This window comes from Vicugna pacos, unplaced genomic scaffold (assembly GCF_048564905.1).
Source record: "Vicugna pacos unplaced genomic scaffold, VicPac4 scaffold_19, whole genome shotgun sequence".
NCBI lineage: Eukaryota > Metazoa > Chordata > Mammalia > Artiodactyla > Camelidae > Vicugna > Vicugna pacos.
Window position 1 is genome coordinate 71,686,402 of NW_027328740.1, and position 25,157 is coordinate 71,711,558.

Here is a 25,157-nt window from a genome sequence, read left to right on the forward strand (position 1 = left end):
TTTCGCTGATGCACCTACTTGACTAATGTCTGGGGCCTCAGCAGGAGTTGACAGATGAGGTGAACGGAGCGAGACTCTGTGTAGCACGGTGCTGGGAGCTATGCCCTCAGCAGTGCCCAGGCTCCTAAACATGCCAGCTCATCTCCAAGAAGCAGATGGGGAGTGCGGGCATGTAGATCACAGGGCCCTGTGAGGACAAGTACAGATCATGGCCACGACATGCCTCTCCTCTTCCTTAAGCCATAGAGGTATTTCTGGGGAGGAACAGAAAATTCATCCAGAGCCTGCTAGGTGGGCTCTCGCAGGTGGGACTAGTGTCCCCTGTGCTTCTCACTCACAGGGCTGGTCTAGACATTCTTTTTATTAATTCCCTAGCATCTTCTCCTCCAACTTACCAACAACCAGAAAGTAGGATCTGATCTTAGGTAAGTTCAAGAATCACAGAGCACCACCTCCAAAGCGGGCCCGGTAGCACATGCCAGGTCTTCTGACCGCCACCTGTGGGACCACCATGAGCCCTCTCCAGACTCAAGGACCGAGGCCGTAGGCCGGGGGGACACAGCTTCCCTCACTCACCCCAGCAAAGGGGGACCACGTCTCGGCAAAGGCATCTCACCCTCTTCAGCCCGAGGGAAAACATGATAGATATACGGGGAAACAGAGCAGAAGGTGGGGGGTAGGCAGCCCAGAAGAGCTCATCTGTACTTCCGAGGCAAAGTGGGGCCATTGACTTAATCACAGGGACAAAGTGGGAATGAACATTTCCCTGCTCTGTCCCATACACCGTGATACGCCTTTCCCTGCATAAGGAGTTCATTAGGAAGTCCCTGGCGGTGTTTCTGATGTCCTAACTTGGCATGGTGGCTGTCGGGCAGGAAGAGACGGCCTGAGCTGAAAAGGTGCTGGGCCTGGGAGGCAGGTGACAGCGGCTCCAGCCGCAGCTCAACCAGCGCCTCGTTCTGCCTCTCGGGGCTCAGCATCTCATCTATAAGCAAAGGGATGAGCATGTACCAGGACAGGCTGCCCAACAGAAATGAAATGAGAGCCATGTAAAGAAAGTTTCCCAGTTGCCACGTTTAAAATTTGAAACAAAGAAACAAACCAACAAACAAAAAACAAATACTAGAATGTGATTTTAAGAACAGATCTTACTTAATCTACTGTATGTAAAATACTATTATTTTGACATGTAATCAATATAGGAAGTAAAGAGATAGTTTATGTACTTTTACTAGACAAGCCTCAGCGTCTGATGTGCATTTGACCTACAGCACATCTCAGCTGAGTCCAGCCTCCTCCCCAGTGCTCCTAGCATCAGTGGCTTTGGCTACTTTATTGGACAGCAACTCCAGGGGTCCCACCATGTTCCTGGCTGTAAAGCGGGAGTAAGTGTCCACACTAACCCTAAAAGGATCTCTCTGAAATAAAGGCGGATTCACTTTGAAATGTCTGGAAACCGGCGGGCTGCACCTCCCTCCCCCCTTGGCTACAAGATTGACTTCTTCCTTGCTGATCCCTTTCTGGATGTAGGGAAGCAATCCAGCACACAGCCAAGGTGGACTGGCTTCCAGGTAAATTTACCTGCTGTCTGTGTCCAGTCCCATGAAGTCCTCCTTCTCAAACGGGATGTAGGGGAGGGGGATCTTGTCCCCAGAATTCTTGGGGCCACCATCCAGCCACTTGGACTTGAGCAAGACGAAGAGTGACTCAGTGAAGTCCTCGATCCTCTTCTCCACCACCCTGCAGTACTCTTAGATTGAAGGCAACGTCGGTGCGCGACTGCTCGGCTACCTCCCCATGCTGCACAAAGACAAAAAGCTGAGAGTCATTAAGCGATGTGCCATACAGCTCCTCTGCATGTGGAGCTTCTCGAAGGCCTTGGCAGAGAGACATTCGGTAATGGTGACAAGGCCCACGACCTTGGGGTGTTTCTGGAAGACGCTCCACCGATTCTCGGGCACATAGCGGTGCCTGTAGTGGATACAGAGTGTCCACTGGGAGCCACAAGGGCTGATATGGCTAACCGAGGTGAGTAGCTGATAGATGCAAAAGAAATTCTCCTCTGAGATGATCTCTATGGATTGGACCACAACGGGACGAGTCTGGTGGTCCTCAGCACACTGCACGTAGTCAGGGATGCTCATGTTGCAGGCCCTGCCGAGAGGGGGAGGAGATCGAGGTACATTCTCTGCTGTGTGCTACGGGCCCATCTGGGTTGCGGTGACCTGGTGTGTACCAGCCAGAAGACAAGGGAAGCCAAAGCAAATCCAAGGGTACAGTTTGTCCTCAGAGTCTGCATATGGCTACTGTAGCTCGATCACATTACCCAGCTTTTGGTCTAGGCTTCCTGCCTCTGCAGAGAAAGGTCATTTCTTATTTTCTATTTCCAAGCACCTAGCAAGGCCCTGATGCAAAGTCACTGCTCAAAAATGCTGAATAAAGAAATGAACAAAGGAAATGCTTCCCCAACCCCCTTCAGCAGAATATAAAGAAAAGGACCACAGTAGGATCAAAAGATCTGGATTCCTATTCAATTTATTTGAACTCCTAAGCTTCATAATAATGGATAAGAAAACTTGCCTTGGGGTAGAGGGTATTGTTCATTGGTAGAGCATATGCTTAGCATGTACGAGGTCCTGGGTTCAAACCCCAGTACCTCATTTTAAAAATGAAACAAGTAAATACACCTAATTACCCAGCTGAAAAAGTATTTTTTAATCCAAAAGTCAAAAAACACCTTGCAATTGACACAACATTGTAAACTTGACTATACTTCAATTAAAAAAAAAAGCCTTGCCTTACAAGAATATATCTGGATTACGGATGTTTGAAAATGTAAAATGCATAGGGTACCACCTGCATAAAAGGAGGTGACTGTACACATGTTCTATCCCTCCTTTATGAGTTATACTTCCTTTGGGGGGGTTATAACCTCTCAGAGCTAATTTTCTCAGATTAAAAAATATAAACATTACCTGATTCTCAGTACTGCTGAAGAATCAGATAACTCTATGAAAGCATCTGACCCACAGAGTTTACTCAATAAATGTTTGTTGAATGAATGAATAAACAAGCAAAGTGAATGCTGCTCCCTGCCACAAACCATCATAATGGTACTGCCTGGAAATCCCAAGCCCACGTTCACCCGACTCTGCATTAACAATGTGGGTGACCTGGACAGGCCTGCGTGCTTCTCGAAGCCCCAGTTTAATCGTGAATAGAAATAAGGGCAATAACACAAACCTCAAATTGTTAGTGAGTCAGTAATGAATTGTACCCCAACACTGCAAGATGGAACCATTAAGAAAACTGGGCAAAGGGCCCATAGGTCCTCTCCATATAATCTCTTACTACCACATGGGAATCTACATTACATCTCAAAATTAAAAGTCTAATATTTTAAAGAGGTTATCGAGGTTAGGTGAGCTCACTGTCTCAAATAAGGAACACACAGTACAAATAGGACAATGCCCAGCCCATGAGATACACTCAGTTAACATTCCCACTGAGCCCACTAGTCCCTCCAACTTCAGAACAAGAGGATGGGTCCTCGTGGCAACAGGCCACAGCACCTGAAGCTAACAAAGCTAATGGTGTCCACTTAAAAGAGCCCCTGTCACCACCCTTGTTCTAATTTTCTATTTGTAATTTTTTTCTTTTCATTAAATTGGAACTCCAAATTGCATAGAATTCTTACCAGATATCATGATGGCAGCCCTTCAAAACCTGACCACAGAGATCATGATGGCAGCCCTTCTTGGTGAAACAATAAAATGAAAAGCCATTTCCACAAGACCTCTGTGTAAATCTACTAGGGAACTTCATCCTGGACTGAGGAAGAGGACTGGGGAGTAGGGGGTAAACTGGGACACGGAGAAATATGGGCCACCTGTCCCACAATGGACTTTAGACTCACCCTCACCCTCCAGGATCGTCTAAATACACACAGACAGAGTGCTATGGACAAGAATTTTTTTTAAACAAATCCCTGAATCCCTAGCAGATCTTGTTTCTACCGAGACACAAATGTCTTATTTGTATAATGTTTCACAGAAGCCTTAAAATATTATCACCCCAACTTGACACATCAAGAAACTGAGGTAGAGAATTTTATCACATTCTACAAGATTAGAGAGAGGCCACGTCAGACACCGTATTTAAATCCAAGTCCCTGCTCCGTTGCTCACACTAGAAAGTGTCACATACTGCCTCTTTCCTGCCCTCTCCCTGCAATAAATCTCTGAAGAGTCTTTTCTGTGTCACCTGCAATCAAAATCACATCAATTTTTCACAAAGAGCTATGTCACTCCTTGGAGGACATACCAAAATCTAAAGGGTTGGGTTGAGAGGAGATATTTGCATTTTCTGTTTCTCAAAGGAAACATGGCTTTAAAAGAAACTGAAAAGTATTTATCTAGTCTAAGCGCTCATTGTGCACAGAAAGAAACGGAGGCTCAGAGGAGAAGAGGAAAGGGCGTTATTAACAAATATTGCCTCAGTGCAGCACCAAGCCAGCCCTGGGCACTTCTGGGGGAGGATCTGGAAGGCCCAGGAGAATGAGTGTTAGAAAATAGAAAGAGAAGAAGAATATAAGGCCCCTTCTCTACACCACCATACCATGAATTTCCACCAAATTACCCAGTATGGGTGCAGCCAATAGTAAGGTTGTCTAAACAGGTTATTGAAACCTGGAATTCTCAACCATAGTGGAAATTCCAGCATTTACTGTGCTTTTTTCCCAGTTCAATCATCAATTCAGTGGGCATTCTGTACCAGGGACTACACGAGACCTGGAGTTCTCCCAAATAAAGATCTCTATTACCACGTGTGCAAACCACATAAAGGCAACCAGAAGAAAAGCGCCCACAGATAAGATGGAATTACTGAAACTGAAAGCAGCCAAAGAGCATATATTACTAGGAAAAATGGTGCTCCTATAAATGGACTCATGGACATAGAAAGCAAACTGTATTTAGCAGGCAGGAAAGGAGGGATTAACAGATACAAATTAGTAAATATAAAATAAATGACAAGGACCTGCTATATAACACAGGGAACTATATTCAATTTCTTGTAATGAGTTATACTAAAAACAATCTAAAACATATATATATACATATGCATATGTTTATAACTGAATCTCTGATGTACACCTGAAACTAACATTGTAAATTGACTACACTTAAATAAAAAATAATTTAAAAAATAAGTAAAAATAAAAGCAATGCCATTAAGAAAAAATAAAAGAACACTCTAATCCCCTTAGCTGTAGGTGGTGGAGAATTCTGGTTGCAAACACCAAGTCCACTGGATCACTCCAGCAATGGCTGTCACTCTTTCTGACCATCAGTGAGTCACTTGTTTCACTGAGGTTTCTTTTCTCTTCTGTGAAAGGCTACAGCTGCAACTAACGATGTATAGAATCTCATCATTCACAAGCCCAACAAGTAGTGAGGACTTCCCATGGGCCAGGCTCTGGACAGAGGAAAATATAGGGTCCGAAATATATTCATGGGTAGAAGAAGTTTGTGCCATAAAGACGTTAATTCTTCCTGTTTTGATAGACAGATTCATTGCAATTCTGATTAGAATTCCTACCAGATTTTTCTTGGAATGTAACAAGTGAATTTATGGTCAAGATTAGCCAAGAAGTTTCTTTAGAACCACCACTGGGGAGGGGTGGATAGGCCATTAATTTCCACTGCTCTTTCTGAAGTGATAAAAACGTTCTGGAATAATAATGGTTGCACAACTGTGAATATGCTAAAAGCTGCTGAATTTTACCATTTAAATGGATGGAATTCATGGTGTGTGAACTATATCACAATAACGCTGTTATATGAAAAAATATTTCTTGACAAATATTTTTCTTTTTATACCACTAGTCTGTCCCACAATTTAAGAAAAACAAAAAACCAATACAAACCAAACTGTGCCAGGAGTTCTTTAGGACTGCAATATCCCTGGGTCTCCAAGGCCTCTGGTGATGCTGTTCCTGTTAACACACACTAGCTGGGCTGGGCTAGTTAGGGACTGTAACTGTCTTTTTAAAATCGACGGTCACACGTTTCACCCTTGGAGAGGGAAGGAAGGAGGATATCACAGCTTCATGCCTTCAGCTCATTTTTAACAGAACCAAGCCCTGCTTTCACCACTGTTAATCCCTCTCACTATAAAAACACGTGACATCAACAAGCACCGCCATCATAATACCTGAAAGTGTTCAAGGTACTTACCTGCGGCAGAAACACTGAGGGAGGAGACAGAAGCTTGCTCAGCACTGATGCTCCCTTTTCCCGACTCCACCAGGTGAAGCTGGGCGCTACAGCCAGAGGCTCTCAGTCCGGGGAGCAGCACACACGCCACTGAGCTGGTCCTGAGGGAGGGTGAAAGGGAAAGGAGGGCAGCCCTAGGGGGGAGGGAAAGGGGGTGTGCGGGCTGCAGCCCCGCTCGGAGGCCAGCCCCAGCACCAGCATAAGCCGCCCGCTCCCGTCCAGGTCCGCAGACCACGCCCACCCGGGAAACAGCCCGCCCATTGGTGGGGACGGGCAGGCGGCCGAGGAGAGGAAGACCGGGAGGGGAGGACTCGCCGGCGGGAGAGGGGAAGGGGACGCCAGCCGTGGACTGAGGGGATCCCGGCTGCGTGAGAGGTGGCAGGCGCACACCTGGACCTGGACAGCTGTGGCCGGGGCGCCGGGGCAGGTGGTGCTGTCAGAAGGGTCTGGCCAGAGAAATTCAGCTGAACAGGGGCTGACTGGCGCCCTTGGGGGCTGTGAAAGGCGGATCACCCTCCCGAAGCCGCCTGAACCCTTTCCCGGGAGCCCCCCACCTTGCACTTCCACAGCCAGAAGCCCCGGCCCCAGGCAGGAACCAAAGGCCTAACGGGCGACAGAGTTGAGAAGCATTTGGGGCCAATCCCCGGCTTGGACATGGAGCTTCGAACCAGCGGACCACCAGGCACCGACAGCGCATGCGCAGGAGGGACATGGATCCTCTGGATTCTGCGAGAGAAGGTGGGACAGCGAGGGAGGGAGAAGATGGGAGCGGGTGGAGAAGAGGGGAAAAGTGGAGGGATACAGATGGACAGGAAGAGCAGAGAAGGGATGGGTCTGGATAGGGGAGTGTCGTAGCGGAGTTGGAGAGAAAAAGCTTTACCTCTAGGGCACCCTGAGATGGCAGACCTACCTCTGTACCCTTCTGTAACCGTTCAAGTCTCGCAGCTCATGTTTTACCTCCCTGATCCAGCCCTCCATCAGATGCTTCTGCAGAAACACTACGGGGATCACACCCGTTGCCCCCATGCGGAGCTGGGTTTTCTGTTGCTCTGAGAACCAAGCACCCGCAGGTGTTGTCGCTCAGAACTTCCTTGGGAAGAGCACATATTCCCCTTTTACACGCTGGGAAACAGGCAGGAAGGATCACTGCCTTAGCTCCACTGTCCCAGGTGTTGGGCTGGGGGGAGTGGTGTGGTACAAGATCAGAGCCCCAGACAGAGCAGACTGCCTGAGTGTTGGTGCATAGTCCCCATCCCTCCTGGGTAAACCATACCCCACCCTAGTGGAAACATCAAGGGCTCACAGTGGTTTCCTGGGGGTGGGAGAGCTGTCCTCATGTGAAGGAAAAGTCCAGCTGGGCTAACAAGCTAAGTCACAAATCTAAGTGTGATAAGTGTCGGTTTACTGATCTAAGTTCTGCTGGGCTATCTCGTAAATCTGAAGTTTAGTGTCAGTTTATTGGCCTAACAACCTAACTCGTAATTCCAAGCTCAACAAGTGTCAGTAACGTGATCTATTACAAATTGATAAGCTCCAGTGTACTGATTCCTTGCTTTTTGTTCTTTAAGTCTTATTGGCTAATATCCCCTTACTTGTATTGAAGTATTTAAAACCTCATGTGCACGTCTTGGAGGTGCTCAGAACTTCGGAGCAGAAGCCCCTCTGAGCCCGCCGGCATAATAATTCTGAGTACTCCAGCACTCCGATTGGTGCTTGTTTCTTGGCTGGCCTGTTTCCATAACACTCAGCTCCAGTGCCCAGCTTTCTAGGTAGATAGGAGTGTTACCAAGTCCAAATTCATTCTCCTCAGTGCAGGACAGGCCAATAAGTTTGGAAACCAGATGTTGGGGCTTGGAATAGCAAGTTTCTGTAGACCTAGTTGGCAAACTAATGTTCTGGAAAACCATCTCCCCAAGTCACAATTCAGGCTCCTTTCCTACGCGCTTGGTTGTTGCAAACTTCTTAGTGTAGGAATTCCTTCTTGTTAGAATCATTTGTTCTTACAGCTATCTGCGTGGGTCAGATCCCTGTAAATCTCCAACAAAACAAACGTTATTTTCTATTCTGCAATTTGCTATCTTTTAATGAATGAAAAAGTGTTAAATATCCTTAAAGGTCAGAGCTTCAGAATAAGCTCTCCTGTGTATTTCAGGCTCTAGGCAACAATTTTTTACAAGCAAGATGAAGCCTAGGAGACAGAGCATAGGGTTAAATTCAAAGGAACAGATCTAATATGGAGTCAGATTTGTTCTGTTCTATTACCCGGGCAGAAGCCACTTGAGGATTTAAATCTCTTTAAGTTAAAAATAACTAAAATTTAAAAGGAATTTACATACATAGGTGGGAATGTGCAAAGCATATCTGGAAAAGCACCCAAAAGATAGTAAACAGTGGCATCTCCAGACAGGGCTGAAAGAACAGAGGATGAGGGAAAACTTCTTTCACTTGTGTATTTTTGTGCTCTGTCTGAGTTTTTTTTTTTAACCATTTGCTTGCATTTCTTTTTCAGTTAAAATAATGTGTAATGGAGCAAAGGAGTAACTAGCTTAGCAAATACAGCAGCCATGGAATCACTAAGTCATCACTTTTGATTTAAGCCAGAAAGCATTTATTGACTCTCTCCAGTGTGCTCAGTCCTGTTTTAAGACTTCTTTTATATTATTATTATTATTATAATACTATTATTATTTCTAGTACTATTAGTATTACTATTATTACTATTATTTTATGAAATAATAACATGGTATACCTCACCCCTGCCCATGGCTGGTGGAAAACCAACTGAGTTTTTCTTGAGTTGTTTTCCAAGGAGTAGAGATGAGTTTATAAACAGAACACATCTTCAGGGCAAAACAGGCAGTGTGCATTACCAGCCGGCCAGACAGCAATGAAGGGTTTTCAATAGAGGCGCCCAGAAGCTGAGAGAGAAAGCCTCCAGGACACTACAAAAAGCTGCCCAAACTGCCATCTCCATGGTACTACTGAAATAGGAAAGAACAAATCTGACTCCATATTTGATCTGTTTCTTTGACTTTAACAAAGCCAAGTTAATATGCTCCGGTCTTTTCATGGGTTATGATGTCACAGAGGAAACGGACAGGTCAACAAGGAACCACTCTGCCGTGATCACGGAGCCGGGGAAAGGGACGGGCTGCAAGATGTATGAAGCAGCCGCAACTGTGCCCGTGCTTCTAGGCAGGTATCCAAAATCGCCTCGACAAGGTGTCAAACATTTGTGCCCATGTCCTCATCAACAGACAAGTATTAAAGACAAATGGAAACATATAAAAGGCCAATACCCTTGCTGGGTACACCGTCCAAAGAACAAAGTCTCAGTTTGACAACTGGCCTTCTCGGTTCCATGGGATTCATTCTTGGAGAACCTTAAAAACCACTCTTCTGTCCTCAAGAATTGCTGCATATTTGTCCTATCTTTGGCTCAGGGATGCAGCACGTTCAAGTGAACTTTAATGTCTGCACAGATTTGACTGTCTTTCTCCAGGTTCATTTGTCCATTCCAATGAGGCCTGAGCTAAGTCCATCCTCTGTAAGATCTAGTCCCTCCAGTGACAGCTCATTGAGCCTGCAATTAAAAGCCAAGTGAACAAGACTGTCCTCAGCTAAAAATTTCACCCACCCTTCACTGTTTTCTTAATCTCCTCTCCTGGCTAAGTGCAACAGACTAACACCTCCCTCCACCAAGATTACCAACTATGTCATTTTGTCTCCCCAAAGAGAAAGTAAGGTCCATAATAGAGGAGACAACTACATAGTCACCTCTGAATTCGTAGCATATAGAAATGTTAATAAATAGAACTATGATCATGGCTTCTTTCCTTTAAAACCTTTCTGGTTATTTGAATGAGACCTTGGAAGGGAGGTGTTTGCTGTCCAGTATCTTGATCCACAAGACTCTGGAGGCCTTTTTCAGAATGGCTGTTCACTGATTCATTCAAAACACAACTTATCAATCAAGGAGTAGCTGTGCTTTTCTGCCAGGTGTTTGTGGTCACTCTCATGCCAGAACAACTTTAAACTATATCCTTACTTTGGATTTGTTATTTTTCCCCTCTTCCAACAAAATTGACTTTCCTTATTTTCTTGCCTTGAGGAATTTTTTTTTTCCTATTTCACCCTTTAGTAAACCAAGATCCTCAGGATGGGCTTGGCCCATAATATGATCCCCCATCCAACTCCTAGTGTCAGAGGCCTGGGGCTCACATCCTGCCCTCCTGTCAAGGCAACTGAAAATCAGTTCAGGATCGAACCAGCACCCCAGGGATTCTAAGGCTCGCATATCTCCCAGAAACCCTGCTTTCTAATTTGTCTTGGCTTCTGAGAATTTCCCCTCATTTTCTTGACAATTTGTTGTGCAGCTTGAAAGATGAGGAAGGAAGGTTTTATTTCTTAATCAGCATTTTAAGGAACTTGTGTAATGAAAGTTTTCACGAGTTTCTAGAACCCTCCATTGCCGAGATAGAAAACACACTAGACATTTTCTAAATTTAGCTCCCATGTGCATTTTTTCTTTGTTTTTGTTTTCTTAACTGTTAACAGACATTTTTTAATTAAAAAAAAATAAGGCCCCAAAAAGGATAGAACACTGAAGGGGCAATCAAAATTAAAGGGCAAAGACAGAAAAATGATAACTACTCTACAAAGTTAATATAATACATACACTATGTATCAGATCAGCAATTCTCAGTAACAGCTAATTGAAACATGACCATGAGGTAAAATTTCTCTCCTGTCAGGACATGGCCAACAGAAAATACAATTAAACCAACAAACTAATATCCTAAGTCTGGCGAGGTACAGAAGGCTACAAGCTAAATGTGTCTTCTTCTGGAAAAGAGGAAGACACACCAGCTCTTTTCTGTGGAGCCTGAGCCCACGGGAGGACGGTGAAGTGAGCTCTGTAAGTACCCAATTAGCAAACTGAGTGATGAATAAATAGACGTGAGCTTTGATGACAGAGGTGATACTACTATTCATTTGTCCTATAAAGTATGACTTCCGTTCAGTGATCAATACTTCGGTGTCCTCAGGAGTTGACATTATTCGAAAATGCACAGCCTTGGCCCAGACCTCCTCTTTCAGCTCGTGACACTGCACTTAGATGTCACAAGGGCACCTCCAACTCCACCTGCAAAGAGCTGACTTCACGGTGCTCCTCCAATAGCCGTCCTGCCCAGGGCCTCTGGTCCGGGGCTAAGTTCTCCGTGCCTCTCCCAACTCAGACCCATCACTCACAGATGTGAATGGACCCCTCCTTCAGGGCCCAGATATCCTCAGACACCGAGTCCCACCACCCACACCTGACCTACCAGATACTCACTGTCACTCACTCAGCACTGACTCTGTGCTGGGACCATGCTGCACACTGCAAACGTTATCTCACTGGATCTCCACAACAGTCCTGGGAATTGGGTACATCACTGCTTCAATTGATTAGATAAATTGTTTCACTTCCTTGAGTGCGTCATTCAAACTGACACGGCTACTGAGCCACAAGCCTGGGCCTGAAAACAACTTGAAAATTGAACACTGCTACACCTCGCAGCCACCCTACTCTGACTCATCACATCACCTCCTGCCAAGCCTTCTAAATGTTTCCAAGCATTCTACAAGACAAAAGTGAACTACGAGAGCACCCCACTCTCCAACATAAAATCTGTCAATGATGGTCCACTGCCCTTAGGAGAAAGCCCCACCGGGCCTGAGCACAGCCCAACGGCCCAGCATCCGCGTTCCCTGCACGGCCGCGCCGCCTCACCCAGTACGCAGCTCTACACGTGCCTTCTCTAGGACAGGGATGCTGACTCCGCACAACCCAGGGCTTGTCTCACTTGAACAATGATCACCTTCTTCAGTGTTCATCTTCTTCTTTGCTGACCCTCAGAAAAATGTTTTCTCATGATGAATCAATATCTTTTTCCTTATAACTTCCCATCATTGATAATGAGCTCCCCCAAAAGTGAGAAGACCTAATTGTCTGTCTCCTTATCTGTAAAGTGAGATTAACAAGGAAATATGTGAGGTTTTATGAGAAATAATATTCATGTGAGGCTGAGGGACAATTCCATCATACAATAAGCACTCAATATGTGCTTAATTAATATTAATAAGATTATATTGCATTCCAGCAACCTTCAATCAATTTTTAATGACTTTGTCCAACAGACTACTGACAAACTGTTGGACGAACCACTTTGAGCAGATCAACACAAGCGTACTGGGATAGGTAAGCGCTGACTCCAGTTGCAGCTGCAGGCACCCAGCACTATGGGGTAGGGGCAGTTTGCTCAAGCTCTTACATGTTGCTTGAGCATTTAGTTGTCGTTATTGATTAAAGACAGGTGTTCTTTAGTCAAAGCCCCTGAAACATAAATCTTCAAAGATTGATGCAAATTAGGTTTCAAGAACAACACTCTCATTAGAAATTATTTGAAAATCATAGTCTTAGCTACTCCGCACATCAAAAGGGCATGTTCTTAATGTATCTGACTAAATACACCGAAAGGGTTGTTTAAAAGAAATTACGATGAAGCCATCCTGAATAAGCTCCAGTATCATCTGCACAAAGCCCCACCCAAGGGTCTCATTTCACATTTCCACATAGGTGTTCAGGTAGCTTAACTTGGGTCTTGGTTTCTTATAACACGGGGTGGGGAATTGTTGTGGATAGATTTAAGTAGCAAATATATAACTAGGGTAATTGCTGTTAAGGAATTCTAGAAATAAGAAGATTGATATATAGTCCCACCCATAAGAAACTCAGCATTTCCAATTACAGCAGCATTAAAAATAAAATGAGAGATACATTTAACAAAAATTTACAAGATTTGTACATTGAACTTTTTGAAGTATCACCAAAATAAATTTTAAAAGATCTACATATATGGAAGACATCCCATTTCCATGGAATGATAGACAGTATTATTAAAAATATTAAGACTCCTCAAAATGATCTACATATACAGTGGAATCCCTACCAAAATTCCAGCTGACTTCTTTGCAAAAATTGAAAAACTGATCCCAAAATTAATATGGACGTGCAAGGGGCCCAGGATAGCCAAAACAACCTTGCAAAAGAAGAGTAAAGTTGGAGGACTCACTTTAAAAGGTACTAAAATGCTATAGTAATAAGTCAGTATGTTGCTGGCATAAGTTTGGATAAATAAATCTATGAGACACAATAAAAACCCACGGGGAAAAACTTACATTTACAGACAGTTTTCCACTAGGGGGCCAAAAACACCCCATTGAAAGAATAGTCTATTCAACAAATTGTGCAGGGACAGCTGGGTGTCTGCAGGCAAAAGAATCAATCTGGAATCTGAACACCCATATTTTATATAACAAATAAAAATTAAAACAAAGTAGATCACAGACAGAAATGTAAAAATTAAACCTATAAACTTTCTAAAAGAAGACACAGTATAAATCTTTGTGGTCCTAGGATAGGCTTTGGTTTCCTGGATACAATACAAAGAGCACAAGTGATAGAAGAAAGAAGCAGATAAACTGGACTTCATCAAAATTAAAACCCTTTTCTTACAAAGGACATCATCAAGAAAGTGAAATGACAGGGGAAATGGGTATCTCAAGTCAGAGAGTGCTTGCTTAGCAAGAAAAATAAAATAAATCAGTACATCTAACTACCTCCCCTGTAAAGAAATTGTTTTAATGTTTAAAAAAATATAGTGAAAGACAATGTGCAGAATAGAAGAACAATTTTGCAAAACATGTATCTAATAAGAGAGTAGCATCCAGGATATATAACGAATTCTTACAACTGAACAATACAATAAAACAGACCCAATTTTTAAATTTACCACGAATTTAGATACATATACAAATGGCCAATAAGCATATGAAAAGATGCTCAACATCACTAGACAAACCAAAATCAAAATGAGATCTCATTTTGCACCCACTAGGATGGTTATTACCAAATCACGGACAATAACAAATGTCGTTCAGGAGGCAGAGAAACCTCATATGTGGCCAGGGGAAAGGGACAATTGTGCAACTTCTTTGGAGAAGCCTGGTATTTCCTCAAAAGCTTAGAGTTATATGGCTCAGCAATTCCACTCCTATATGTAGAGTCATCCCTCAATACCCTTGGGGGGTTGGTTTCAGGAACCCCACACCCTGGATACCATAATCCAAGGATGTTCGAGTCCCTTTACAATCAGCCATCTGGATCCATGTAGTGGAAACTACAGATATGGAGGGCCAACTGTACAGCCAACAGAATGAAAACATATTCTCATAAAAATTTCACATCAATATTCATAGCAGTATCATTCAGAGTAGCCAAAAGTTACTAACAATATCCATCCATCAATGAACGGATAAACACATTTACCAAGAATAGGCCCACAAACTTTTGGTCATTGAAACTTTGACAAAGGAGGTGAGAACATACAATGGAGTAAAGACAGCCTCTTCAGCAAATGGTGCAGGGAAAACTGCACAGCTGCATGTAAATCAATGAAGTTAGACTACTCCCTCACAGCATACACAAAAATGAATTCAAAATGTGTTAAAGAATTAAACATATAGACAAGACACTATAAACCTCTTAGAAGCAACCATAGGCAAAACATGTGACATACATCTCAGCAATGTTTTCCTAGAGCAGTCTACTCAAGCAATAGAAAAACAACCAAAAATATACAAGAGGGATCTAATTAAACTTACAAACTTTTGCACAGCTAAGGAAACAGTAAGCAAAACAAAAAGACAACCAACCTATGGAATGGGAGAAAATATTTGCAATAAATGAAACTGCTAGGGGCTTAATTCCCAGAATATGTAAACAGCTTTTACACTTAATAGAAAGAAAAACAAACAATTCAATTCAAAAAATGGCAGAAGTCCTAAAGAAACATTTCTCCAATGAAGACGCACAAATGGCCAGTAGGCACATGAAAAAATGTTCAATATCATTATCAGAGAAATGCAAATCAAAACTGCAATCAAATATCACCTCTCACCAGTCAGAATAGCCATCATTGAGAAGTTCACAGACAATAAATACTGGAGAGGCTGCGGACAATTGGGAACCCTCCTACACTGTGGTGGGAATGCAGTTTGGTGGAGCCATTGTGGAAAAATGTATAGAGGTTCATCAAAAGACAAAACCTTGACCTCCCAGATGACCCAGCAATCCCACTCCTGGGCATATATCCAGAAGGAACCCTAATTAAAAAAGACACCTACACCCCAATGTTCACAGCAGCACTATTTACAATAGCAAGACATGGAAACAACCGAAATGTCCACTGAGAGATGACTGGATAAAGAGGTTGTAGCATATTTGTCCAATAGACTACTATTCAGCCATAAAATAATAATAAAATAATGCCATTTGCAGCAACATCAATGGAGCTGGAGAATGTCATTCTAAGTGAAGTAAGCCAGAAAGAGAAAGGAAAATACCACATGAGATTGCTGACATGTGGAATCTAAAAAAAAAAAAAGAAAGGAACAAAAAAATAAACTTATCTACAGAACAGAAACAGACACAGAGTCACAGAAAAGAAACTGTGGTTACCAGAGGGGGGAGGGTGGGGGAAGGAATAAATTGGGAGTTCAAGATTTGCAGTTACTGAGTATGTAAAGAATAAACAGCAAGTTTATACTGTATAGCACAGGAGAATATATTTAATATCTTATAGTAACTTATGTTTAAAAACAGTATGAAAATGAATGCAGGTATGTTCCTTTTTAACTGAAGTCTTGTGCTGTAGACAAGAAACTGACACAACATTATAAACTGACTAGACTTCAATGAAAATATTTTTAAATAAACTAAAACCAAAAAAAATGGAAAAGGATATTATCAAACAAAAAGAATAAAGTACTGATTCAGGCTACAATATGGAAGAACCTTGAAATTTTATGCTAAAATAAGCCAGACACAGAAAGCCAAATAGTGCCCTATAAGGTGAACTGTATCTAAGAGTTTATTGTACTACTGTAAATTTTCCAGAGGTGTGAAATCTATCAATATCAAAATAAAATGTATTATGCATTAAAAACTTAAAACGCTTCCTCACAGGAGGGCTTTAATTATTAAATGCAGAAACGCATATAAAGCTCTTGGAAAAACAATTTGCACGTCCACACACAGTCACTGCTGTCACTGCCACTCAGAGGGTGGTGACAGCGCTGATGAGAGCTGCCTCCACTCGCTCCCCTGCAGAAAGGAGTGAAGGCCTGAGCTCTGACAGGCAGGGTGAGCGTGAACCTGAGTCATACACAGCCACGTTCCAGACTCTGCGTTACCCAACTTTCTTATACAAACTGCAACATGTAATGTAAACACGCTAGAGGGATGTATCTTACAACACAGGGAATACAGACAATGTTTTACAGTAACTATAAATGGAGCATCTATTGTACACCTGAAACTAATATCATATTTTAAATCAGCTATATTTTTATGAAAAATTAAAAAATATTTTTAAAATGCTATCACTTTAATATTCAATTCGGTTTTTAAGTTACTACTAAACAGCTCAGAATGTATAAAAGCATTTAATTGTGCTGTTTGCTTACATATTTATTTACATTCAGCCTCTTGCTAAAAGAGAATTTAAACAATTCTGTTAAACACAGCTTAACAACCATAACAACAAAAATGCAAAACGGAGAGTGAAGAGAAAATGGAGATTCAATACTTAAATGAAACCAGGGGGAGATAAACTCATAAAAATGGATTCCATGAAGTCAGGGCAAGTGTTAAAGGCCGACTACAAATTCAGCTGTAAGATTCTTGGCAGCTAAAGCAAAAAGAAAATGATGAAGGGGCGGGTGGTAGAGCATGTGCTTAGCGTGCACGGGGTCCTGGGTTCAAGCCCCAGGGCCTCCACTAACAGATAAATACATCTAATTACCTCCCCCCCAAAAGAACCCCAAAGAAAAGATAAAGAGAAATTTCTTTCCCAAAGAACCCTGATATTAAATTTGGGTTAAATACTTAAAAAAAGATAAAAAGAAAAATAAAAAATATAAGTGACACTGTGAAGGAAAACCCCAGCTGGGCTAACAAGCCAAGTCACAAATCTAAGTGTGATAAGTGTCGGTTTACTGATCTAAGTTTTGCTGAGCTACCTGGTAAACCTGAAGTTTAGTGTCAGTTTAATGGGCTAATAAGCTAACACGTAAATCCAAGGACAACAATTGTCAGTAACGTGATCTGTTCCAAATTGATAAGCTTCAGTGTACTGATTCCTTGCTTTTTGTTGTTTGAGCCTTATTGGCTAATAGCCCCATACTTGTAATTAACCCTATAAAACCTCATGTGCACGTCTTGGAGGTGCTCAGAGCTTTGGAAATGAAGCCCCTCTGAGCGTGCCAGCGAAATAAATCTCAGTACTACAACCTTGTGAGTTATACTTGTTTCTTGGCTTGCCTGTTGTTTCTATAACAACACAAGCGATAATGCCCGTGAGATAAATCTGCGGAGGTTGCTGTCAGGTCCCCATGTCTCACGTAGGAAAATCTGAAACATTTTTCTTACCATTCAGGGTCATCATAAGCCCACCTCACACCTCCCACCTTTAAATGCAGGAGCACAGGTAGGGCCCGACCTTTGCTGTCTCTGTGTCATCACAGTGAGACAGGATGGAAGGGGGAAGAGCACAGCCATTCAAGGAAGGCCACAGCAATTAACATCAAAATGTTAAAGGATTCAAACCCCAATAGGCCTTGAGGCTCAGGATGAAGAGATTTAACTTCTAGCAGATCTTGAGCTTCAGTAAACATCCATTGTAATAGTAACTTGGTGAATAACATGCCCCAGGCAACATGGCAGTCCCAATGCTAGCCACAAAAGGTCAAAGGGTGGGAAATGGCCAACTCCCTGGGAATCCTAGCCCCTTGCCCTAAGGCTGGTCCTTCTACTTATTAGCATATGAAACCACCAAGCCCAAGAAAACAAGCAACACAGCGCCACCTCGCGGTCACCACTCTCTCTCCCTCTTTGGGGAAGGCCCACAATGTGTGGAGTGTGTACCTACTTCTAATATGAGCATCAAACCCCCACACCTCGTGAAGTTTCTCTTGCCTATCAATGTATCTCTCTGAATAAATCTACCTTTACTCAACACTGGCTTGCTCTTGAATTCTTTACTGCATGAAGTTAAGGAACAAAATCTGGTGGGGCACATCCCAGGGGCTCAATGAAAGCCTGGGACACAGCCCTTCTCATGCCCAACGTTTTTTATTCTTGTATCAACAGGACTGGGCTGTGAAGGGAGGTCTGAGGCCACAGCTAAGGGACAGAAGCAGCCTCCAGGGCTCCAATTGGTGGGCAGTCTCTCCCCCAGCATGGGTCTTGGGGTCTGCCCGGTTCTCTGTGTTTCTCTGTTGTGCTGACTCCCCAGACATACAGCGTACTCCTAGGCTTCTCCCCACAAAACCCTTCTCTCCAAAATACAAGCACATCATGTCACAATCCTCTTGTTCAACAAGGAAATGTTCAGCCCACTTTTTTTCCTCCCCAATAAAGTACCCAACTGTCCTCGCTCCCATCACACCACTATTTTCATTGTGAGAACTCTGCACTCGCCACACCCCATCCTGAACACAGGTGCCTTACTGGCTGTGATTGAGATGTTTCTTTCTCACACAGCAAGCGTCCTTTCACTTTCCCCTTGTTACCTTAAAAAAGCATTTCCTGAGTCACTCACCCCTCTGATTCTGAACTAACAAAGTGCTGAGTTTGCAGTCACTATATGCATACATCCCAGTTTTGGCTAGGTTTCCATCACAAGATCTTCATTAAGGAGCTGCATCAAGAAGTTTAAAGAGGCTATTCTTACATCTGAGTGGAGGAGCCTGCAAAAAGTTGAATGGCTTTGAAGAGAGAGTTAACCAGGGACAAAGAAGTTGCAGGTCCTAGTCAAAAGTGTCATGAGGCAAAATGTTCTCCCAAGACTCAGTGTGGCTTATGAACACGGAGTCGGCGGGGAGGAGGTGACAGGCAGTGAGTAGGGTGAGTGATACAGGTTACGCTCCCCCAGCTGGGGAAGAAAAGGTTTTTTCCAGTTTTCCAAACAATTTCTTACTACCTTTTTCTATTATTGTCACATACTATTTCCAACGAATTAAGCATATCAATGTCAGTCATTTGGGCCACTTGGGAGAAGCTACACGATGCCATTCACAGGGCTGGGACATGACAGCCACACCAGTCTAGATTGAAAGAACAGTTGGGGTATTTGCAAGGTAATCACGGGCATGCAGCAAACTCCCCAGCTTCAATGACCTCATCTCAATGCTGGGGCCAATAAAACTACCAAGCAAAGTGCGTGATGATTATGGCCAACATCTGTTTATTAGTTAAGTGCCCGAGACAACTGTCGCTTAATGGGGAATGAGTAAGATCAACGAGGCCCTGTCTACCTGGCCACACGCGCCCTGCCTTCCTGCCTTGATGCAGCAGCAGAACTTGTTTAGCTGAGATGAACACCCCCAGAGCAGCCCAGACGGGAAAGCTCCCAGCTCTGCACGGCGAGACATGTTCCTTTCCTTCTCAGAGCTGATCACAATTTGCTGTCGTCTGTTTTTATGTTTATCCCTTTTGTAACTGTCTCTCCTTCGGAGTTTTTGCTCAAGCAGCACAGGGCCAGATGTGTCTTGCGGCCTGCCGGATATTCTGGGCAGGGAAACAGCCGACTCCATATCTGGCTCTGGTGCTGAACAGAGAGGGCAGAAGGCCCAGGGGCCCATGCTGAACCGAGGCCTCTGCACCCAAAATTATGGTCTGATTTTGGGCAAATTACACAGTCTTTTTACCATGAGATTCCTCATCTGTCCATGAAAATAACTGTCCATGGCACATAGAATTACAAGGATTATAGGAAATCACCAAATTCATAACCTAGCCAAGGGGCTGCAAGTGCATCCTCAACAGACAAATGCTGCCTTTACGGCTCTGACACATGCTAAGCGGGGCGGCCCCACACAGTGAACACTGCTAAGTGCCAGTGGGTTAAGTGCTTCATGTGTGCTATAATACTCTTTAGATCTTACAACAATCCCAGGGTGAAACGAATATTATGCTCATTTCACAGATTCACCAACAGGTTAAGAGATTTTGAATTCTATTCCAAGGCCCTATGGTGAAGAAATGGCAATTTAAACCGGAATCTGGGCCCAGGCCTTGGCTCCATCTCTCTCCAATCCACCTGACCACTTGCCTTTGAATTCCACCTCTCCAATACACAAGTTTCAGCCGGCCAGCTCTTAAATGCAATTTGTGCAGTTTGTCAATGTTGGTTAATTACCATAAACTGTTCTCAGAAACCACTACAGTAAAGAAAGGTGGACTTAAGGAATTCTGCATTGCGTTCTCCTGCAATGTGCAGGATCCCTTTCCTACACCTCCAAATCCAAGTGTATGCTTCCTCCCTGTTTATGTTTGCACACGGCTTATTAAAGCAGAAGGTACCTGCAGTAATTCCATCTCGGTTGCTTTCCAAGGTTGCAGATTATCCATAATCAGTCTGTGAACGAAAATACTACAATGTGAATGAGAATACTGCAACCATGACAGTAAACAAAGAATACTGAAACCAAGTCATTAAAGGCTGCCGCCACCCCCCAGCTAGGACAGGCCTGCAGCTCAGCTGCTACAGCAACTCACAATGGTGTCATCTGAGCAGACTCAGAATAAGAAAGGACAGGCTACTGGCCCGAGATAGCTAGGTGCTTGTCTAAAAAATGAATTCAGTGAGTCCAAATATTTGCTTCCTCTCACACATACAAAAGTACTAAATTCTTGAACTTGAGATACCTGGCTTTCTTTAGATAACAAGCAATCTTTTATTGTTCCAACAACCTGGTCTTTGTTGTAAAGCTCCTATATATCCTAGCTCTGCCTCAACCTCTTGGGAGCAGTCCCTCAGAGAGTTCTGACAGGCTGTCATCCTGGCTCGAGTCCTCCCGCCAAATGAAACATAACTCTTAACTTTTAGGCTGCACATGTATTTCAGTCAACAGTTTTGGACAACATGAAGCACCACAGCAGATTTCTCTCCACCTGAACTCTCCAAGTAACCGGAGCCTTGGTACCAGCAGTGGCCCTTTGTGCCCATCCACCTCCTCGGGGAGTCCAGATGAATTTGGGTGAGTCTCTCTAGGTTCTCGGACCTCACATATTGGTTGATGATCCTAAGTTTTATCTGGCGGTGTATCCAGGTACGTGGCCCTACAGTTGAAAGAAACTGAGGTGAATTACCCACCCAGTGGAGACATATTGAGTGGGGCCTGGTTGAAAGATAACAGGAAATATCCACCTTGAGGATATGTCCAAAGTGGGGCTGGTGGAAACATATGAGGAAAATACTCACCCAGTGGAGACATCCTGAGTGAGTCCAAGTTGAAAGACACTGGGTTCAGGACTGAGTGGTTAGGTAAGACTATGGTCTAACATTTTCCTCAATTTGGTTACCTCCATTGAATTTTTCAGGATAAAAGTAAAACTCTTATGAGGAAACTTTCAACTCCAAAATTCGGACCATCCTCCTGGCTGGTAACAGCTTTCTCGGGTGACAGAGAATCTTCCAGGAGTGGTAGACACAAAGACTTCATGCCACAGAGTTGTCCCTGTGGGAAATCTTACTAGCAAATTTATTCTGAGAACCCAACCTTACAATGGGGAATAGAACTTTCAAAAAAAAAAAAATAAAGAACAGAAAAGAAAAGAAAAAGAAATGACAGATTGCCAGTCTCCAACTATTACCCCAGCCAGGTTTATGTACATACAAAATTTACAACATTAATTGGGAATAAGAAAAAAAAAAACTCACTCTGAAAATAACTAACCAGGCCTGATAAAAACATTTTTTGGAATTCTGAACTTATAAAAACAAAATCCCCTTTAGGGGTAACTTGGATTTCTCTTCCTGTGTCCTTGAAATGTAAATGTTTTATCTTTCTCTGGGTGTTTTAAGTGTGTGTATGTATGTATATGTATGTTTAGTTTATTTTTTAAAGGAAACCTTGGACTCCACCATACAAAAGTTTCAAGTATTGTGTACATATGGTGGCCACGCAAATAAATTGGGATTCTAAGCAATTCTTTGATTGTACCAATTTTCAGATATTTTGCCATCTTAAACTTTGCTGCATCAGCCTGGACCACAAAGGCTTTTAGCTTTTGGAGAGTAAACCTTTGAATTTTATTTAGGCAACACCCCGACTCTCATGTGGAAGGGCCTCTTCATATTATTGGTTTAAAATCACTATATATATATTATATTTGTATATAAATTGACGACCATATGATGGATTTTTTAATTTGGAAAAACTTTTTAATTGGTGAAAGTTTAAAGAGATCTCATTATAAACAGTTGTTTTATGGTTTCTATTAAAATCAAGTTTAAATGTAGAAAAATATATCTAATGGTTAACCTAAGAACTTAGTTAAAAAAATAAAACTGGTTTGAAAAGCTACGTTTGTGTTTTCCTTTCTGATAAATGTTTCTAGATATGCTAATAAAAACTTAGAATAATTAATGTTAATTAGGTTGAATAACTGGAAAAATGATTGTAAAAATGTCGAAAAAAAAATAAGTGGCTTATCCCAAAAGGATAAATATTTTTATATGGTTATTTTGAATCAAATAAATAAAATGGACATTTTTGGATTTACATACAGGGTTTTGATACTACACAACGTAAAGTTAAAAAAAAAAGGGCCAAAGAGTTCACCTACTCCCCCCCAAGATTAAAGTTCAAACAAGCCCATTTTACTTACCACAGTTTGAAATATATGTATATATAGACTGAAATACTTGATCAATAATTGGGATAACAGACCAATTAATGAAATTAAAAACTGAGAAGTGCCTAAGCTCTTTGGCTGAATCTTGGGCATCCTAGAGACTTCTATAAAATTATATACAATGCACACACACACAAAAAAAGGTTTCTGGCACTCCTTCTAGAAATAAGAATTATTGATTAAACTTAATAAATATAAAAATTAAAGGTATAAGATTTAATAAAATTGAGATAAAAGTTTGTGAAATTGGTATATTTAAGTGGTCTTTATACAAAACTTTTGCTTGTGTTGTGGGATACATATGTTTAAGAGGAAAAACACTTCCCCTTCTTGGTATTATAAGGCTAGGCACATATCTGTCCCTCTGAAAATATTAATTGAACAAATTAAAATAAACCAATATAGTTACATAAGCCGTCCAATATAATGTAAAACTAAAAACTAATTTGAGTGGCTAATAAAAAAATACAGGTTTACCCTGGGTTTAACTTATAACACAAGGAAAAGAGATCTTACTAAATGCCTTATGCAAGTTTTGGAAGACATATTTAAGTAAGCCTTAAAGTTTTAAAACATGGAATTCTTTGTTTACAGCTCTTCTCACTGATACAAAAATGCCATTTAAGGAGATAAAATACGGCCTGGGTGAGAAAGCAGTTTTCTGGGGACCTGGAAGACAGTGTCTTTGTCTTGCACATCAGAAATATAAATACAACAAACAGTGACCTAGGACTGAGTCTAATTAGCTCAACGAAATAAACCTTAAGGCCAAGAAATTTTTGGCATATTAGAACTCAGAACTCTGAAGGGTCCTTCAGACATTGTGAAGAAATTTTAACTGTCTGTTTCATAAATAGTAAGCCTTAATGATTTGAGTAAGCAAATTCAGCTTACTCCAACTATTATTATACCTATCTTATAAGTAAGTTTTAAAGTGAAGCTATGAGATCTCTAGCTTTTTTCTGATTATAAGCCTGTGTACACATTATAGAAGTGAGATATTTCTACTGCTAAAGAAAAAAAATTCAAAGTCATAGAGCTCTGCTTAATTGACGTAAAAATATAAGAGCTTAAACATTAAGTATTTTTAAAATAACAACTGAACAAATTGACTTTCAGCGTCATGTGAAATGGAAAATATTCAATATTAAGATAATATTTGATATTGTTTAGTTTAAGTATGTTCTAATTAATATAGACATCTTTAAAGTCATCAATATTATGTATAATACCTTTACTGTACCTAGGTTTAATGAAAGTCAAATAAGATCCTGTTATATCTGTTGCAGATTTGTCAAAAAAAAATAAAAGTAATGTGCTGTGGTAAAATTTTAATTAAATTAAATGCAAATGAGATGAGAGCTTTGGGTAAATATTTAAAATATATTTTTAAAATGTATGTTTAAGATAATCTCTAAGTGTTTGGTATCTTTAAATTCTAGTGTTGTGCTAAATTAAGTTAAATGACAAGATTTTATTAAATAGCTATGCCATTTTCAGATAAAATAACATTGAAATACGAATTACTTAACATTTAACTTCCTCTTACAGTGAAACTAAAGGTATATAGAAATATTAATAAATGGTTGGTGCCACACTGAAATAGTCTCTATTAGTAAGGGAATGATCTCAGTATCCTAGGAAAGTAATATAAATGCGTAAAGGAAGATATAAGAATGGAATTATATTTTGTTAATGAAAAATAGTGACTTTCTCCTGAACCTGGTTACTTCTGAATAGAAGAAAAATAAGGGACACACTAATATAAGTATAGAAAGCTGTGGAAGGCTTGTGGAAAAGGAACCCTGAGGGAAGAGTTTTGTACATGGTCAGAATTGGCTAAGTTTAGAAACAAATTGGGCAACGTAAATGAATCTTAGAAGTAAGCTGGTACAAGATTAGAATTGTTTTTCTCTCTGTTAAGAGGAAAAAATTTTCTTAAAATGTTAATCCTCCTTCAGTAACAGATTGCAAAACTTCTTATACCACTTAGCTGATCTGTTCTGCCTTTACTTTTGACGTATTTTCTTGTTAATGAATTAGTACTACTTTACAGTGATCTATATGTTTATCTG

General features: G+C 41.7%; 1 protein-coding gene and 2 long non-coding RNA genes across 3 annotated transcripts in view; all 3 read right to left on the reverse strand.

Annotated features, from left to right (window-relative positions):
- LOC140693508 (uncharacterized) overlaps positions 1-25,157 on the reverse strand; it is a 234,737-nt gene that overhangs the window by 166,944 nt on the left and 42,636 nt on the right. The gene's annotated exons all lie outside the window — the stretch shown is intronic.
- Positions 1,687-7,039, reverse strand: LOC140693550 (uncharacterized). Its single transcript, XR_012069318.1, has 3 exons — positions 6,830-7,039; positions 6,237-6,376; positions 1,687-1,800 (listed from the first exon to the last, which is right to left on the reverse strand). It is a non-coding gene; the product is annotated as an uncharacterized lncRNA (long non-coding RNA).
- Positions 9,679-20,992, reverse strand: LOC140693555 (uncharacterized). Its single transcript, XR_012069325.1, has 3 exons — positions 20,746-20,992; positions 18,983-19,130; positions 9,679-9,858 (listed from the first exon to the last, which is right to left on the reverse strand). It is a non-coding gene; the product is annotated as an uncharacterized lncRNA (long non-coding RNA).